Source organism: Rhineura floridana, chromosome 4 (assembly GCF_030035675.1).
Source record: "Rhineura floridana isolate rRhiFlo1 chromosome 4, rRhiFlo1.hap2, whole genome shotgun sequence".
Classification (NCBI taxonomy): Eukaryota; Metazoa; Chordata; class Lepidosauria; order Squamata; family Rhineuridae; genus Rhineura; species Rhineura floridana.
In genome coordinates this window covers 97861875-97879875 of record NC_084483.1, presented here as the reverse complement: position 1 = coordinate 97879875, position 18001 = coordinate 97861875, and the positions used below count along the sequence as shown (strand labels likewise).

The window sequence follows — 18001 nt, the reverse complement described above, 5'->3', positions numbered from 1 at the left end:
TGCCTCTTGAATGCCTCCAGTGTCGGAGAGCCCACTACCTCTCTAGGTAATTGGTTCCATTGTTGTATGGCTCTAACAGTGAGGAAGTTTTTTTTCTGATGTTCAGTCGAAATCCAGCTTCCTGCAACTTGAGCCTATTATTCCATGTCCTGCACTCTGGGACGATCGAGAAGAGATCCCGGCCCTCCTCTGTGTGGCAAACTTTCATATACTTGAAGAGTGCTATCATATCTCCCCTCAGACTTCTCTTGTCTAGGCTAAACATGCCCAGTTCTTTCAGTCTCTCCTCATAGGGCTTGGTTTCCAGTCCCCTGATCATCCTTGTTGCCCTTCTCTGAACCTGTTCCAGGTTGTCTGCATCCTTCTTGAAGTGCAGAGACCAGAACTGGATGCAGTATTCAAGATGAGGCCTAACCAGTGCTGAATAGAGGGGAACTAATACTTCACGTGATTTGGAAACTATACTTCTGTTAATGCAGCCTAATATAGCATATGCCTTTTTTGCAGCCACATTGCACTGTGGCTCATATTCAGCTTGTGATCAATGACAATTCCAAGATCTCACATGTTATATTGCTGAGCCAAGTATCCCCATCTTATAACTGTGCATTTGGTTTCTTTTTTCCTAGGTCTAGAAATCCTAATATTACTGTAGATAGAGAACATTATTATTATTATTATTATATCCTGCCCTTCCTCCCAGTAGGAGCCCAGGGCGTCAAACAAAAGCACTAAAAACACTTTAAAGCATCATAAAAATAGACTTTAATATACATTAAAACAAAACACCTTCAAAACATTACTTAAAAAAAGCTTTCAAAACATCTAAGATTAAAAACATTTTAAAAAGAAGGTTTAAGAACATATTAAAAAGCAATTCCAACACAGATGCAGACTGGGATAGCCATCCAAACCCAAGATCCACCAGGCTGAGTGGAGTTTGGCATAGGCACATTTCTGGCTGAACCTGGGCTCAGCCAGGGCTGCACCTGTTGACGTCTCTCATCCCAGCTCAGCCTGAGCTCAACCAGCTCAAGTCCTGAAAAAGGGGTGCCCAGAGGGCGGTGGGGGGGGGTTGGATGGGGCAAGGGGAAACTTCCCCTTATTCCAAACTCCACTCAGCTTGGTCACATGGCCTAGCAACCCAGCGGAGTTTGGTATAAGTCAAACTCTATTTTAAAGGCTTGTTTTCCCTCTGCCAGGCTCAGGCCAGGCCAGCTGGCAGTAGTTCCGCTCCTGAATGGAGTTTGGAATAGGGGTAAATTACACTGGCATTATTTACTCTGGCATAATTTACACTGGCTTCCTCTAGTTTGGATTGCTCTGCCAACAGTTAAGAACCATTAAGAACTTTCTGGTCTAAAATAATCTTATGCTAATTTTCTTGACTAAGGGAGTAATCCAAATCCAAGATCTCATGGGATAAACAGAGTTTGGAATAAGTGAATATCTGACTGGGCCTGGACTCAGCTAAGGTTGAACTGGGTGAAGTCCCTCACCCTGGCTCAGCCAGAGATACACCAGCTAAGTCCTCCATTCCAACTCAGCTGGGGCTCATCCAAAACTGGCTAAACTGAGACCAGGGTAAGTCCTGAAAAAGGGCGTTCCAGAGGAATAGCAGGGGAAGGACAGGGTAGGGGAGACCACTATTAGCAACTCCATTCAGCTTGGTCACATGGCCTAGCAACCCAGCAAAAGTTACACCAGCAAAAGGGGTGGTGTATGTGTAACTCTGTTTTAAAGGGTTGTTTTCCCTCTGCTCATCTGGCAGTAGCTCTGCTCCTGAACAGAGTTGGGAACCGGGATAAATTACACCACTATAATTTACCCCCACATAATTTACACTGGCTTCCTGTAATTTGGATTGCTCTGCTCATCTGCACTACTTTATTTGCACTTTCCTGAGTTACCTTGATATAGCATATTTAAGGAGATGAATAAATAACAAAATAAAGAACTAAATCATAGGAGACATCAGCACTTGGAAACCTGCACTATTTAGAATTACAATAGCTTTATTTAAAATATGTGCCCTCGCCTTTCTGAAATGCATTATTTCCTGCACCTAAGAGGTTCATTCAACTGTGCTTTTTGTTTCCTGAATCTGAGTACCAACTAAATAATTTACATAAATAGATATGCTATAAGTAACTTGAAATAAATGCAATTGCTTTCTTATATAATTTATTTAAATAAAGGCTAGTTCTCCACAGTTAGTAAACATTAGCACGTAATTTCATTATCAGTTTTACTCCAGTTTACTTCAGCCTTGTAGCTCTTCAGACAAAGAAACAGTAGCAAGAATGTTACAAATATGCTTCAGAATAGCTGCATGGGGTGGCCTTTCCTCAACCCAATCAGTGACATAATCTTCAACCTACCTTTCCCAAGCCATACCCTACCACTCATTCCTGCTGTTCTCATTTTATATATTGATACCCAGCATGGTGTAGTGGTTACAGCATCAAACTGGGACCTGAGAGACCAGGGCTCAAATTCCCACTCAGCCATGAAGCTCACTAGCTGATCTTGGGCCACTCACTGTCTTTCTCAGACTAACCTACCACACAGGGTTGTTGGGAGGATAATAATATTTGTGTTTGTATGCCACTGTGAGCTCCTTGGAGGAAAGGTGGGATATAAATCTAATTATAAATAAAAATAATATATTCTGTGTTGGTGATATCATTTTACACCTGGGCAAAACATGAGTATGGTTATTTTGCTTGTTCTGATTTAAAATACAGTTTGATTCAGTGAAGAACTTGTTGGTTCTAGAGCTCCCTCTTGTGTATATTTGCTAGTATGAGAAATACCACAATAATGAAGCCACCTTCATAATGTTAGTCCATTTCATAGATACATCTGTTTGATATTTGGTATCACATTATCAGTCCCTCTAATAACAAACTCAAGTGCTGAATGCCAGCAGAAATGTGGAAAAACGGGGCCACTGAAAACCATGAGGGAAGTATCAGCATGCTGCAGGGACGCTGAGAGATATTCAGAAGTATAAACAACAACTTTTAGAAAAAATATTAGTGGGACGAACCATCCCTCTCAATCCCAGTGAGCATATTCATTAGATAAGAATATAAGAAAAGCGCTGCTGTATAAGCCAAACGCTCATCTTGTTTTCACTGTGGCCAAACAGATGCCTATGAATGCAACAGCACTCTCCCCACTCATGATTACTAGTGACTGGTATTTAGAGGCAAAGTGCCTCCAGCAGTGGTGGTAGAATGCAGCCATTGTGGCTAGTATCCACTGATAGCTTTATCCTCCATGAATTTGTCTAATCCTCTTTTAAAGCTGGTGGCCATCAATGCCTCTTGTGGGAGCGAATTCTATGCGCTGTGTGAAGGAGTGTTTTCATTTGTCTGTCCTGAATCTTCCAACACTCAGCTTCATTGGATGGCTGCAAGTTCTAGCATTATGTCCACTTTCTCCACACCATGCACAGTTTTATACCCCTTTCTCAAGTCTCGTCTTGCTTGACTTTTTTCTAAACTAAAAAGTTCCAAATGTTGTAACTTTTTCTCATAGGTGAGTTGCTCTAACGCCTTGATCATTTTGGTTGCCCCTTTCCAGCTCTACAATATCCTTTTTGAGAAGAGGCAACCAGAACTGTACATAGTATGCCAAGTATGGTCTCACCATAGATTTGTATAGTGGTGTTTTAATGGTGGTTTTATTTTCAGTCCCTTTCCTAACGATCCCTAAAATGGAACTCACCTTTTTTTTCACAGCTGTCCTCACTGGGTCAACATTTTCATTGAGCTATCTATCACAACCCTAAGGTCTCATTCCTGGTCACCACAGGGCATATATGTGAAATTAGTGTTGGGTTTTTTTTTTTTTTGGCCATAATGTGCATGACTTTATACTTGCTTACACTGAATTGCATTTCCCATTTTAATGCCTATTTATCCAGTTTGGAGAGATCCTTTTGGAGTTCCTTGCAATCCCTTTTTGTTTTAACCACCCTGAATAATTTGGTATCATCACATAACAACAACAACTTGGCTACATCAGTACACACCCCTAACTCTAGATCAATTATGAACAAATTAAAAAGCACAGGCTGTGGCACCCAACTATAGCATGATGTTTCCTCAGAAACTTGCCTAGCACTAACATTTCTCTCTTCTAGGTGCCAGACAAACCTCTTTTTCATTCCCTCAGGTTTTTTAAGCACTTTCTATGCATTTTTAAAAGTATTATTGATTGCTCTTTTATCTGCTGGATAATCTCCCATTTGTGGTTTAATATATTTATAATCTTTATTTAAAATTTAAAAAATCACCAGCAAAATGTAATATAAAGTTCTAAGATCCTGAGTAAAGTGTAGCTGGAAAATATTTTTTTAGTATCACATGCATTTCTGGCTTGTCTATCCTCATTCTTTTCTCCCTATGATAATCCTATTTCTTCTCAGATGCTACTTGTGGAAAGGAATTCAGGCTGGCACATATTCATTTCTTCATTGTCATTCCTCCAACTGTTAAAAAAACTCTCTGTTATCTGCTAAGTAACTGGATTACAGCCACTAATGAGATTGTGGTTTAGAGTTTATTAAATGCAACATATTGTTGTGACTAATAATGCTGTCTAACCTCTCTCTTTGGATTGGAATGGAATATTGCTCAGTGGACTGGCCACTTAGAATCTAGTAACTAAATGAGCACTTGAGCCCCTGACTTTTTAAAAATACAATTACATCTAGGGAGCAATCCTAAATTCCCAGAAAGAGCAGCTGCGAGACTGATACTGTGGACCACTCTCCCTGTTGTCAGAGAGAGAGAGAGAGAGAGAGAGAGAGAGAGAGAGAGAGAGAGAGAGAGAAAGAGATGTGCTGAAAGGCAGAAATCTGCGGCCTTACACTGAGTCAGAGCCCCGGTCCATCTAGCTCATTACTGTCTACACTACACTGACTGGCAGCAGGGTTTCAGACAGGGTTCACTTAGTCCTACCTAGAGATGCTGAGGATCGATCCTGAGACCTTCTACATGCAAAGGAGATGTTTTGCCAATAAGCTATTGCCCTTCTGCCACCAGTGATGAACCACTCTCAGAACACTGAGAATGGCAAGGGCAAAAAGGGAGCATTCTGGGAGTGTGATAGAGGAAGTTCTGCCAGATCCAAAATCCCTTCATTCCCCAGGCATGCCTCAGGGACAGGGGAAATATTCTGCCAGCCCATAGTTATTTTCTCTCCCAATGGGAGAGAACATTTTTGTAAGAAAAGAGAAAGCAAAAGAAGTACAGCCAAGGAATTAGGAGTGGTGAGCACCACTCTGTCTTCTGCACCAGCTGGCATAAGCCTGCAAGGCTTAGGTGGTGGCAAATTTTCTGCCATGGATTCTTTCCCTTGACCTCAGTAGGGCTGTTCTTTTTGGCTGCAGCCTTGTACACATATAGCTGGGAGTAAGCTCCATTGAACACACTGGGATCTTTTCTGAGTAAGCATGCATAGGACTGTGCTATAAGATCCTTGAAACACATCAGACATTTAGATTTTTGCTGCTTCAAGCTGAGTTACAACTGTCCCTCTCAATGTATTTTTCCACACTCTCTCCATAAAATTTCTGGCGATGGCCATTCCAGTGATTTTAAAAACATATATTATAAAATATTAATATTTAAAATAATATATGTATGGAAATTACATTACATAGTACCATTGACCTGTATGACTCTTTACAGAGTACAAGAGGACAGATTCCTGCTCCTAGCAGCTTGCAATCTAAAGTTTGGCACAGCCAGGCAAAACAAACGGAGGGAAGTGGAGAGGCTGGGCTAAAAAGGGAAGCAAAATATGGTTGACTCAGTTGCAGGAATCAATGATAAAAGCAAGTTTGTAACTGTCTACAATTCAAAGGCGGTTGGGGAAGAGGTTTCAAAGCCTAAATTGACTGGCTGAGCAGATCTGGTATAAGACATGGACTGACTGAGTGGATCTGGATGAAATCTGTAACGTGTACAGGTATAAGATTTTGGAAATGAAACTTTAAGAACGAGTCCCTTTTAATATTATTCTTTGCCAATAGGTGGTGCTAGCAAATCACAAAGGGTTACGTGGTCCATTTTACTTCTATTTCTTCACTGAGCTACCAAATTCCTCTGTAACTTCCAGGCACTTTGAATTCTACTAAAAGCAATAAGGTAATGCATTCTAGCATGTTTCTTCTAAACGTCTTGTTTACAGGTAGCAGAGTATGTCTAATAAAGATGCTTGCATGCCTTACCCTAAGGGCATAAATGTATATAAAATTATTAATCCATAAAAATGGGACTTCTTAATATGCATACTCTTTTACACATTCCTGGCTCTGTGTGTGTTTAAAGTATATCCTACTCCTCAGGAATATTGCTCTTAGGGTGAGTGGAGAACAGCCAATATAAACACTAATAATTAAACAAGACCTTCCAAAATTAACAAATCTAATGTATAAAAGCAACAGAACCAAGAGCATAAAAGCTTCACAGCAGAAGAATAAAAGCAATTAAGTTACATTTTTAAAAGCCTGGGAGCATAAAAATGCATTCAACTGGTTTTGAAAGGACATTTCTTTCTAAAATGTAGGTCCTGTTCTTCAGTGGACCTAACACAGTCAGCACCAGATGAACCTCCTTGAAGAATGACTGCTCCACAAACGTGGCATCCTAGCTAAGAAGGCCCTCTTGTTGTCACCTGCCTTACCTCAAAAGCTGGGAGCATCTCGAGAGGGGCTTCTATTGAGAGTCTTAGTGCAGGTTAATGGGTGATACAGCAGTCCTTCAGATCCCAACTTGGATTACATCTAAAGGTAAGCACTTTGATTTGTGTTCAGAAACAGACTAGTCACCTGTGAAACTGTCTCAAGATGGTAAGATGTGTTCCCTTGAACTGATCCCAGATAGTGACCTTGCTGCTGTATTATTTAAAACAAAACATGTTAAAAACACCTTTAAACGTATTAAAACATCTTTTTTAAAAAGTCTAAAAACAAATCCAACACAGATGCAGACTGGGATAAGGTCTTTTCTTAAAAGGCTTGTTGAAAGAGGAAGGTCTTCAATAGGCACCAAAAAGATAACAGAGATGGTTCCTGTCTAATATTTAAGGGGAGTGAATTGCAAAGGGTAGATGCCACAGCACTAAATGGCCTGCTGAGATCATGAAATAGTTCATGTCTGCCTAGTAATGCTTGAGTTCTGTGTCACATGATCAGAAGAACCCAGAGGGCTTTTGGGGAGGGCTTCATTTCTGAGCTTAAAAATTTCATCTTCTGCTACCCAGGACTGTGGCAAAACAGTCCTTTGTTGTTCTTACACAGTCTGCTTTTTTTGGTTTTTTAGCTACCTGTGTGTACTGAATAAAAGCAGAAGGAAGACAGATAAGGTACTTCTAGCTCTTACGCAAACCATCTATACACCAGGATTAAGGCCTCTTGATGGGATCAAGATCAGAATTTATCAAAGGATTCAGACAGTGTACACTAGTACTGATAGAAACAGATTTTCAGTCTTCTGTGATATAAAGTGAAGTACATCTCTAAATGTGGACAGAATCGTTGATGTTAACACAATAAAACACAATGTGATTGTTTTCCAGTGCGTGAAATGGCCCACTGGTGACACAGGCAGCCAATAAATAGCTATGGGCAACTTTTATATTGCTCTTATTCTGGCATTTTCCAGTTTTTTCCCCAAGGTAACCCTCTTGGAATCTAGGGGCAAGACTATTGAAGCCTGCTTGTAGGAACTGTAGCTGATTTTCTTGTTGCTCAGGTCAAAACACTTTCTGCCATTTAGAGCTCCAAATCTAGCTGGAAAGTAGGGTGAATTTGGAGGTTATCTATAGGTAGAAGGGAAGGCTTTTGCTATTTCTGCAGCTGAAACATACCTAGGAGACCATACTAAAACAACCCTTTTCTTCACTTGTGAAAATACCCTTAACCTAGGGACTACATATACCACAGTGTGAAGAAGAGATGGCCCAAGACATTTTGGTATCTGAGGCTGAAAATCCCAAATCCATGCCCCATAATGGTAAAAATAATAATAAACTAACTAACTGGCCATTTGCTGCCTTTTAATAGTAGCTCAAATTGGTTGCCAGGGGGCATTCTGCCAACAGGGGACCAGCACTAAGAAAGCCCTGTAATGGGTCACCACCAACCAGGCAGCCTGCAGTGGCAGCAGGACCAACAGGGCCTCCTCTGGTGATTGTAGGTCCCAAGATGGTTGATACTGAGGAAGGCGCTCTTTTGGTACTTGGGTCCCAAGCTATCTCGGGCCTTATATGCTAGTACTAACATATTGAATTCATCCTGGCAGTGCCTTTAAGATCAGTGATACATGGTCACATCAGGCTGCCCCAATTACCAACCTAGTAGATGCATTCTGCACTAGCTGCAGCCTCCAAACTGTCTTCAAGGGCAGCCCTATGTAGAACACATTACAGTAGTCTGTGCAGGAGGTCACCAGAACATGGACAACTGAGGTCAGGCTATTCAGAAACAGGAACCACCATAGCTGGTGAAGCACTCCTAGCCACTGAAACCACTTAAGACTCCAGAGACAAGTTGGGATTCAGGAATACTCCCAGACTACATACCTCTTCCTTCAGGGAGAATACAACTCTTCCCACAACAGGTTGTGCATCTAATTCCTGGACACAGAAACCACTCACCCACAGCAACTCCATCTTATCAGGATTCAGCCTCAGTTTATTGGCTCCCATCCAGCCTATCACTGCTTCCAAACACCAGTCCAACACCTTCACAGCCTGTCCTGATAGCGATGGAATGGAGAGAGAGAGCTGCATGTCCTCAGCATGTTGATGGCACTGTGCTCCAAATCCCTGGATGCCAGCTTCCAATGGTTTCATATAGATGTTGAATAGCATAGAAGACAGAATGGATCCTTGCAGAACTGCACAACTCAAATGCCATGGGGCTGAGCAACAGTCTCCTAGTACTATTTTCTAGTAATGACTTTGCAGGTAGGAACAGACCCACTATAATACAATAACTCCGATTCCCACCTCCTTGAGTTGCTCCAGAAGGGCACCATGGCCAATAGTGTCAAAAGCCACTGAGAGGTCAAGAAGAACCAACTGGGTTGCATTGACCCTATCTCTCTTCTGATAAAGGTAATCAGTCAGGGTAACCAAGGCTCATTCATATTTACATAATATCTCACTTTTCCTCCAAGGACCTCAAGGCAACATACATGGTCCTACCCCACATTTTATCCTCAAAATGACCCTGTGAGATTGCTTAGGTTGACAGTTAGTGACTCAAAGTCACCCAGTGAGCGTCATGGCTAAATGGGGATTTGAACCCAGGTCTCCCCAGTCCTATCCAATACTCTAACCACTACACCACATAAACGCCACACAATATACCACATATAGCAAGCATTTGTCAAAGAATGGATACTGGAGTAAAGGCATGGCTTGACTCACCACAGCTATTGCAGGTGCAAAGGATCATGTTGATGGGAAGTGATCATAATGCTTTGCATGCAAAAAGTCTGAGATACAATCCCTGGAATTTTAAATTGAAAAAGGATATCAAGCAGCTGTAGTGGATCAGGGAAACATTCCATCCTGAGACTTGCAGAACTGCTGTCAAATACAGCAGACAGTAGTGGACTTGATGAACCAATTATTTAGTTCAATATAAAGTATCTCTCACATTCACACACTCACACCTCGATTATTTATATAAGGCCTGATCCTTTCCCATGTAGGTGCAGCACCTATGCATGTAGGAAAAACCACAGGGCAAAATGTCCCATATCCTACTTAGCCCTCCCCATTATGATCAGTCAAGGGACATGATCTCTGAACTGGAGTTCATGTTCCAAGAGGAAACGGAGGGACCAGGCTAGGTGCAGATACAAGAGGTGCGTACAGAGCTCCCATTCCATGTCCACACACAATGGATGGAGAGGATATGGACATGGTTCTCTTTATGTCCTATGGGGATTTCTACACATACAGAATTCTGACTGTTTCTGACTGCCTTCCCCTTTATAGAAAGCACCTAAGAAATAATCACTCAAGGGGGGTGGGAAAAGCGTTTGATTGGAGGAGAGACTTTGAATTAATTGTAGCTAAAACTGCTTCTGCTGAGGACAGTTATAGGGAAAAAATCTAATGTTTACTTGAGGATCAAGTTCCACGCAGCTGAATAATAAAGACACAATAAAAACTGATATAATGTGCCTGTATTGTGTGTCTGAGGAATCAACAGCATTTATCTGAGATGCAGGTTTTAAAGTGGTTATTTACAGGGCTCTGGGTAGGATAGTAAAAATTCTGTTAAGATTTATATTGTAAATAGCAACATAAAAGAACTTTGCACATACTCTGAATTCCCCTATTAGATTGCTTCAGCTGAGGGAAAACATTTAGCTTTTGGATGTAAGTATACTTCCCAATGATCACTTTGAATATTTAAAACCCAGCAAAGAGGGTTTCTGCCCTGACTTCTGAACAAATGTTATTAATCAAGGCATTGTTGTACATCCATCCTTTCCTACAGTTCTCCAAGAAATTAGCTATTGACCCCAGCACAGGAATTTAAATATGCATTAGGAACTCAATGTCAGTTACGGAAGTTCAGAATCCATGCATGCAAACTGTTACGTAGGCAATAAGTGAGAAAGCTGTGGCTGTGGTTATGGTACAGCAGCAGCAACAGCAGGTTGCAGCTTTGTTTGCTTGTTACCCTCCCCCCTATCATTATTATGTGCCTTCAAGTTGATTACAACTTATGGCAACCCTATGAATCAGTGACCTCCAAGAGCATCTGTCATGAACGACCCTGTTCAGATCTTGTAAGTTCAGGTCTGTGGCTTCCTTTATGGAATCAATCCATCTCTTGTTTGGCCTTCCTCTTTTTCTACTTCCTTCTATTTTTCCTAGCATTATTATCTTTTCTAGTGAATCATGTCTTCTCATGATGTGTCCAAAGTTAGCTTCTAGTGATAGTTCTGGTTTAATTTGTTCTAACACCCAATTATTTGTCTTTTTTGCGGTCCATGGTATGCACACAGCTCTCCTCCAACACCACATTTCAAATGAGTTGATTTTTCTCTTACCCCCTTTTTTCACTGTCCAACACATCCATACATAGAGATTGGGAATACCATGGTCTGAATGATCCTGATTTTAGTGTTCAGTGATACATCTTTGCATTTGAGGATTTTCTAGTTCTCTCATAGCTGCCCTCCCCAGTCCTAGCCTTCTTCTGATTTCTTGACTATTGTCTCCATTTTGGTTAATGACTGTGCCGAGGTACTGATAATCCTTGACAAGTTCATGACCCTCCCCGCTAGAGATGTAAAATTTCCAGAAATTTCAAAGCCATAGAAAAAACCCATTTCCCCCCTTTCCCCCCCAGAACAAATGGTAATTTTTTGGAAAAAAAATGAAAAAATGCAATATTAGCACTTCTTACAGATTGAAAGTCACTTTGTTACTTCAGGAACATCAAATCTAATTATGTACAAGTTGGTCTGGCATAAAATTATCACATTTGGTATATTAAAAGTACATTTTATTCAAACAATTATTACAAACTGAATTTCCTTTTTTAATTTTTTTCCCTTTTTTTGTAACAAGTGGATCTACAAGATCCTGAACTGTAAGGAACCTGTTTCATTTTGCCAGTTTATGAGGAGCAAGCAAAAAACAATTAAAAAACCCAGAAGAAACCATCAACATTAATAACAAAGAAAATTATTTATGTCTCCGCTAGTCCTCCACAGTATCAAGCAAACATAAAGCATCCATTCCCATAAAAAGAACTGAGGAAAAGAAAATGGGGGGGGCAAGATTCAATGAAACATTTTATTCATCATGCTAAAATAAAACATTCCATAACCCATTTTTCCATTTTTTTTCATTTTTCCAATTTTTTGGAAAACATACACAAAAGGGTTCAGAAAAAACCCAGCTTTTTTCTGAATTTTTCCATTATTTTTCCAGGCCTTCACATCTCTACTCCCTGCCCTTAAAATTTTTTTTCCCCCTAATGTTTATGAAAAGTGTATTGTGGCTACATATTTCACAGCTACATTTTGGTAGAAAGATACTGTGCCTCCATGTTTTTCTTCTCACTAAGGAACTACCAAACACCATTTTTGATGTGAAATCATTGTTTGAAAGGACAAAAATGGTACCTTGTAGACTGAATGAAGCTAAAAGGCAGCCATTTGGACACTCCTGCACTAGACAAATGGGCATTTGTCTTTTTCTGTAGAATCTCTCCTCTGGGAATCTTAAAAATGCGAGAAGCATATGTGACCTTCCTTCCCTGCTACTTTGATCTGTCCCTCCTGGGTCTGAGATAAGACAAGCACCATCAGATAAAATGTCTGTCTGTCATTGTTTTGCTTGAGCACATGCAGGCAGCTGTGGCATGAACTGAGAGTATGGGAAATCAGCTTATGGGCAAGGATAACATTTATACTTATGCACTGAATAAAGCAGCAGGAGACTACTGTGGGCTAAGAGTGAGACATACCACATACCTAAACTACAGGAAGTTTATGCGCCTAAGCTCAACAATTAGGATTGTCTGGACAAATCCTTAATTACAATTAGGGAGGCCCAAACAGAACTGATATATTAGTTTGAGAACCCCTGAAGAGTGGAGAATTACTCTTACTTTTAGCAAATAGGATTCTACCATAATTAAAGCACAATTTGCTCTTACAAAGCACCACGGTTTCCCTTTAAAAACAAGAGATGTAATTATGCCAGTTAATTGGCATTTCTGCACTTAACTCCTCTAATCAGCCATTTGTGCCGGAAATACCTTCATGGCATCACAGATGGGTTTAATTGAGATTTTGTTTTCAATTTTTAGCTGCAAGTAACAGCCAACACTGGTATTGTCTGATTTTTACATAGACCACATGTGCTGGTGTCCAAAATATACACTCAAACACGCTTTACAGATTACAAGAAGTGGTGAAACGTGTAATATGGAAGGAAGTTATTTGCGTATCCTACCTGCGACAAGCACAAGGTCCACATGACTTGGAAGTCATGTTACTTACCACAGGAGAGAGAGAGGGCGTAAACTCCACATTTTTACTTCATATTAGAAGAATGGAAGCAGAATCAGAAGTCGCTTGTGTATCTCCTTTTCACCTTGTAACGTGCAAAGGCAAAATAATGTGAAATATTTCCAAATGTAAACAGTACCATTTTTCATGGGGTGGTGCGGAACATCCTGGAAGTGTATGTTTTTGCTTCGGTTTAACATTGTAATAATGGCTTGGAGTAGTTAATGCATCCATTTCCCCCAGAGAATGATAGGGACAGAAAGACAATTTACAAATTGGGACATGAAACCATAAACAGAATACATTACATAATTGTTTTTTTTCTGCCATTGTAGCTTTAAATTATAGCATAATGAACACTGCTTAAATGGCTTCCTCCTTCCTTTTCATTAATTTAATTTATTTTTCTGTGACAACCCCCCCATTTTCCCCACTTCCTCTCTCCTCATTAGTCTTTTTCTTTTTGTAATGCTCTTATTGAGTACTTACAATCCAGTTGTAATCAGTTGCTGTAGCATTTGTAGAGCTAAAAGGAAAACATTACTGAGTTGTCAGCATGTTTTCAACTTCATTTAAAATGACAACGTGGTAATCAGCCATACATGCTGTATGAGAGCAGTTACGATGGTGAGAGGGGAAGAAGAATCAGTGTTAGTTTTTTGTCATTAAATCTTCCCAACAGTGGCCCACATATTTGTTTTCTCAGCAATTTGAGGGCCTTGATTGTTGTTCATTGGTTCTCTTTCTCTGTGTTAGTGGAATGATCCATTCATATCAGAGTTGACAAATTATATTCACAGAGAATCTTTAAGTTGGAGGTGATCCCAAAATAATAATGAAACATTTAATTGCCTGTTCTTCCGTGTGCTGTTATTAGCTGTGGTATGTTGGCTTCACTTTCTCCAATATTTTATGGTCAAACTGGCTGTATACTGACAGGGAAGGTTTGATAAAGATACAGCCTTAATTGAGATGAACCTTAAGTGTTATATTGATGAATCTGGCATCACATACAAGGCTACTGTTTGGCACCTTTTGAAGGTTACCATGATATGCAGGCCTAGTATACTGTCATTTTGTTTTAAAATCTTTTACATTTGGGAAGAGCTATAGTTCAGTGGTATTCCATGCTTTGTATGGAAAATGTCCCAGGTTCAGACAGTGGCATCTCTAGGTTGGACTGGGAAATACTCCTGTCTGAAACACTGGAGAGCCACTGCCAGTCAGTGTAGTTACTACTGTGCTAGATGGACCAATGGTCTGACTCAGTATAAGGCAGCTTCCTATGTTTCTGTGCCTGTTCAGAATGAAAATACAAAGTGATCTTCATCTGCTGGTGAAGAAGCTTTCAAGATGGCAGATGAAAAGCAAGAATACTTTCCTCAGAGGCTTAGGGAGGGCAGAAAGCCAGCCGGAGAGGCATCCTTGTAGTTAGTCATTAGCCCAGTTCCTGGAGATTAACACAGTAAAGTACATTCAGCTGTTGACTACTGTTGGAAGGAGTACACAATCAAAGATATACCAGCAGGTGTTTGTGTGTGTGTGTGTGTGTGTGTGTATGTATGTGTGTGTGTGCATGCATGTGCAAGAGCTATTTCAGTCGGGTTTTAGGCCCGGTTTTGGCACAGAGACAGCCTTGGTCGCCCTGTATGATGACCTTTGTCGGGAAAAAGACAGGGGGAATGTGACTCTGTTGATTCTCCTTGATCTCTCAGCGACTTTTGATACCATCGACCATGGTATCCTTCTGGGGAGACTCGCTGATCTGGGAGTTGGCGGTACTGCTTGGCAGTGGTTCCGCTCCTACTTGGCGGGTTGTCTCCAGAGGGTAGCACTTGGGGAGCATTGCTCGGCACCCTGGGTCCTCCAGTATGGAGTTCTGCAGGGGTCAGTTCTGTCCCCCATGCTTTTTAACATCTATATGAAGCCCCTGGGTGCGGTCATCAGGAGTTTTGGAGTGCATTGCCATCAGTATGTTGATGACACACAGCTCTACTTCTCCTTTACATCTTTTTCAGGTGAGGCTGTCAATGTGCTGAACCGTTGCCTAGCTGCGACAATGGACTGGATGAGAGTTAATAAACTGAGGCTCAGCCCAGACAAGACTGAGATGTTGTTAGTGGGTGGTTCTCCCGACTGGATGGTGGATGTTCAACCTGTTCTGGATGGGGTTACACTCCCCCTGAAAGAGCAGGTTCGTAGTTTGGGAGTTCTTTTAGAACCATGCCTGTCACTTGAGGCTCAGGTAGCCTCGGTGGCATGGAGTGCCTTTTACCAACTTCGTTTGGTGGCCCAACTACACCCCTATCTGGATAGGGAGAACCTCGCTTCAGTTGTCCATGCTCTGGTAACCTCTAAATTAGATTACTGCAATGCACTCTACGTGGGGCTACCTTTGAAGACGGTTCGGAAACTGCAGCTCGTGCAAAATGCAGCGGCCAGACTGATAACGGGGACCAGGCAGTCCGAACATATAACACCGATTCTGGCCCGCTTGCATTGGCTGCCTATATGTTTCTGGGCCCGGTTCAAGGTGCTGGTTTTAACCTATAAAGCCTTACACGGCGTGGGACCACAATATCTGGTGGAACGCATCTCCCGATACGAACCTACCCGTACGCTACGCTCAACATCGAAGACCCTCCTCTGGGTGCCTACTCAAAGGGAAGCTCGGAGGGTGGCAACAAGAAAAAGGGCCTTCTCAGTGGTGGCCCCCGAATTGTGGAATAGTCTTCCTGATGAGGTATGCCTGGTGCCAACATTACTATCTTTTCGGCGCCAGGTCAAAACCTTCCTCTTCTCCCAGGCATTTTAATAAGTGTTTTAATATGTGTTTAATATGTGTTATAAACGTTTTAAATTTAAAATTTTTTAAGGAAGCCCATTTTTACTGCTGTTTGAATTGTTTTAAATATGTGTTTTATTGTATTTTGATATTGTCTGTTGTGAACCGCCCAGGGAGCTTCGGCTATGGGGCGGTATAGAAATTTAATAAATAAATAACAAATAAATAAGCAGGACTGGCCTGAGCACTGAGAATTTAGAATTTTAGCAGCAATATTTCCACAGCCATTTTTAACTGGCCACGGTGCTGATTCCCAGATGGGAGTGGGACATGGAGGCACTGGCAGAAACAGCTGAATTGGGAGCTGCCACTGGTAGATAAATGGATAATTATGGCACTGCACAAACATTAAAATACAGCTTTTAGCTTCATCTCAGTTTTTTTCTTTTGTGGAATATGCTTGGTGTTTTTTTTGTTCTTTTCTCTTCCCATTAATCTTAGTTACCTTTGCTTCTGTAGTCAGGTTGTCTTTTTCCCAAGTGTTGGAAAGATTTAGGAGCCTTCTGAAGACTCAGTTCTCTTTTGGGGGGCAAGAATTAGACACTTGGGCTTTTCCATAAACCTGTTTATGCATCCGTTTACAGGTTAAATAGAAGAAGTTGCCAACTAATGCAGGTTGCAATTCCTTTGATATATATTCGTTACAGTTAAGGATGCCATGAACATCAGTAAAGAAAGAATTTCAGCTGATGTTGACTAACATTTTGCAGCTTGTTCAATTAACTCTGTTGGCACCAGTTAGAGTGTTGGGAGAAGCAAGTAGGAATATGCAAGATTGTGTTTAATTTCATTGCTGTTCATTGTTAAAAACCTCATTCGTTTCATTACTCGTTTGCAGGGGCAACTGCTCACTGGGGCAAGCTATTGCCAACAAGTCACCCCACTGCTGAAAGAATTGCACTGGCTGCCCATTAGCTACCAGGCTAAGTTCCAGGTTCTAGTTTTGGTGTACAAAGCTCTATATAGCTTGGGACCAGGATATCTGAAAGATCGTCTTACCCCTTATATACCTGGTAGATCACTACACTCTGTAGGTGAGGGCCTCCTGCAGATACCATCTTATCAGGAGGTCCAATCAGCACAACATAGGAAGCAGACCTTTAGTGTAGCGGCACCTACCCTGTGGAATTCTCTCCCCTTAAATATTAGACAGACACCATCTCTGTTATCTTTTTGGCACCTACTAAAGAACTTCCTCTTTTAACAAGCCTTTAAGTAGAGACCTTATCCAAGTCTGTATGTGTGCTGGAATTGCTTTTTAAGATGTTTTTAAAGGTGTTTTGTTTTAACACGTTTTTAAAGATGTTTTAATATATTTTAAAGTCTATTTTTATGATGTTTTCATGTGTTTTTAGTGTTTTTGTTTGCCGCCCTGGACTCCTACTGAGAGGAAGGGCAGGATATAAATTTAATAAATAATAATAATTTGGTTCATTCATTTCACTAGATGCATTTTCTTTTATTCAATTTGTTTTCCCCCCCCCCCATTTTGTGGCAGCCACCAGAATGCTGCACTGCCAGGAGGCAACTACTGAAATCAGCTCCAGTGTCACTAGAGAAAGGAGAGACCCCAGCCCAAAATAAATAATCAGTGGGATACTGAAAACAAACCCTATTTGTGTCCATTTGTTACTGATAGAATTAATTTAGTAATAAATGGAAAGTGGACTGAATGTGGCCCATTGGTTTCAATTTGTAATTCATTATGAAATAAATACACAAGTTGTTCTCACACCTATTCCCCTTCCCACCTGATTAAAGCACGACTTGCTATCCCAGGAAAAAGACCCTAAACAAGAATTCTGGTCACACGTTTTTTTCCACTGAACAATTCAGAATTCAGGGTCTACCTTATCCAATGGCACAATTTTTAAACAATGTGTTGGAATACTTTAATGATAATAAATTCCACATTTGCAATCCATTTATTCAGCTAGTTTGTATATTTCATTCTTGTTTTCCACTTCCCCTGTGCTTTTTGCCTCTCAGTTGTTGGTGTTAAAACAGTGAATGGACAAGAGGAATTAGATATATTTTATTTATTTTTTTAAATGTGTAATGGTTTCTTTATAAAGCAATTTCAAAG

At 40.8% G+C, this 18001-nt stretch overlaps 1 long non-coding RNA gene across 3 annotated transcripts in view; it reads left to right on the top strand.

Moving 5' to 3' along the window:
• LOC133383305 (uncharacterized) overlaps positions 1-18001 on the top strand; it is a 56617-nt gene that overhangs the window by 25139 nt on the left and 13477 nt on the right. For 2 of the 3 annotated variants that reach the window (XR_009762239.1, XR_009762237.1), the window contains 3 exons: positions 6050-6164; positions 6586-6808; positions 7341-7594. This is a non-coding gene — a long non-coding RNA (uncharacterized LOC133383305). Of the gene's footprint in view, positions 1-6049; positions 6165-6585; positions 6809-7340; positions 7595-18001 lie in introns of those variants that run through there. The other variant, XR_009762238.1, reaches the window with a different exon arrangement.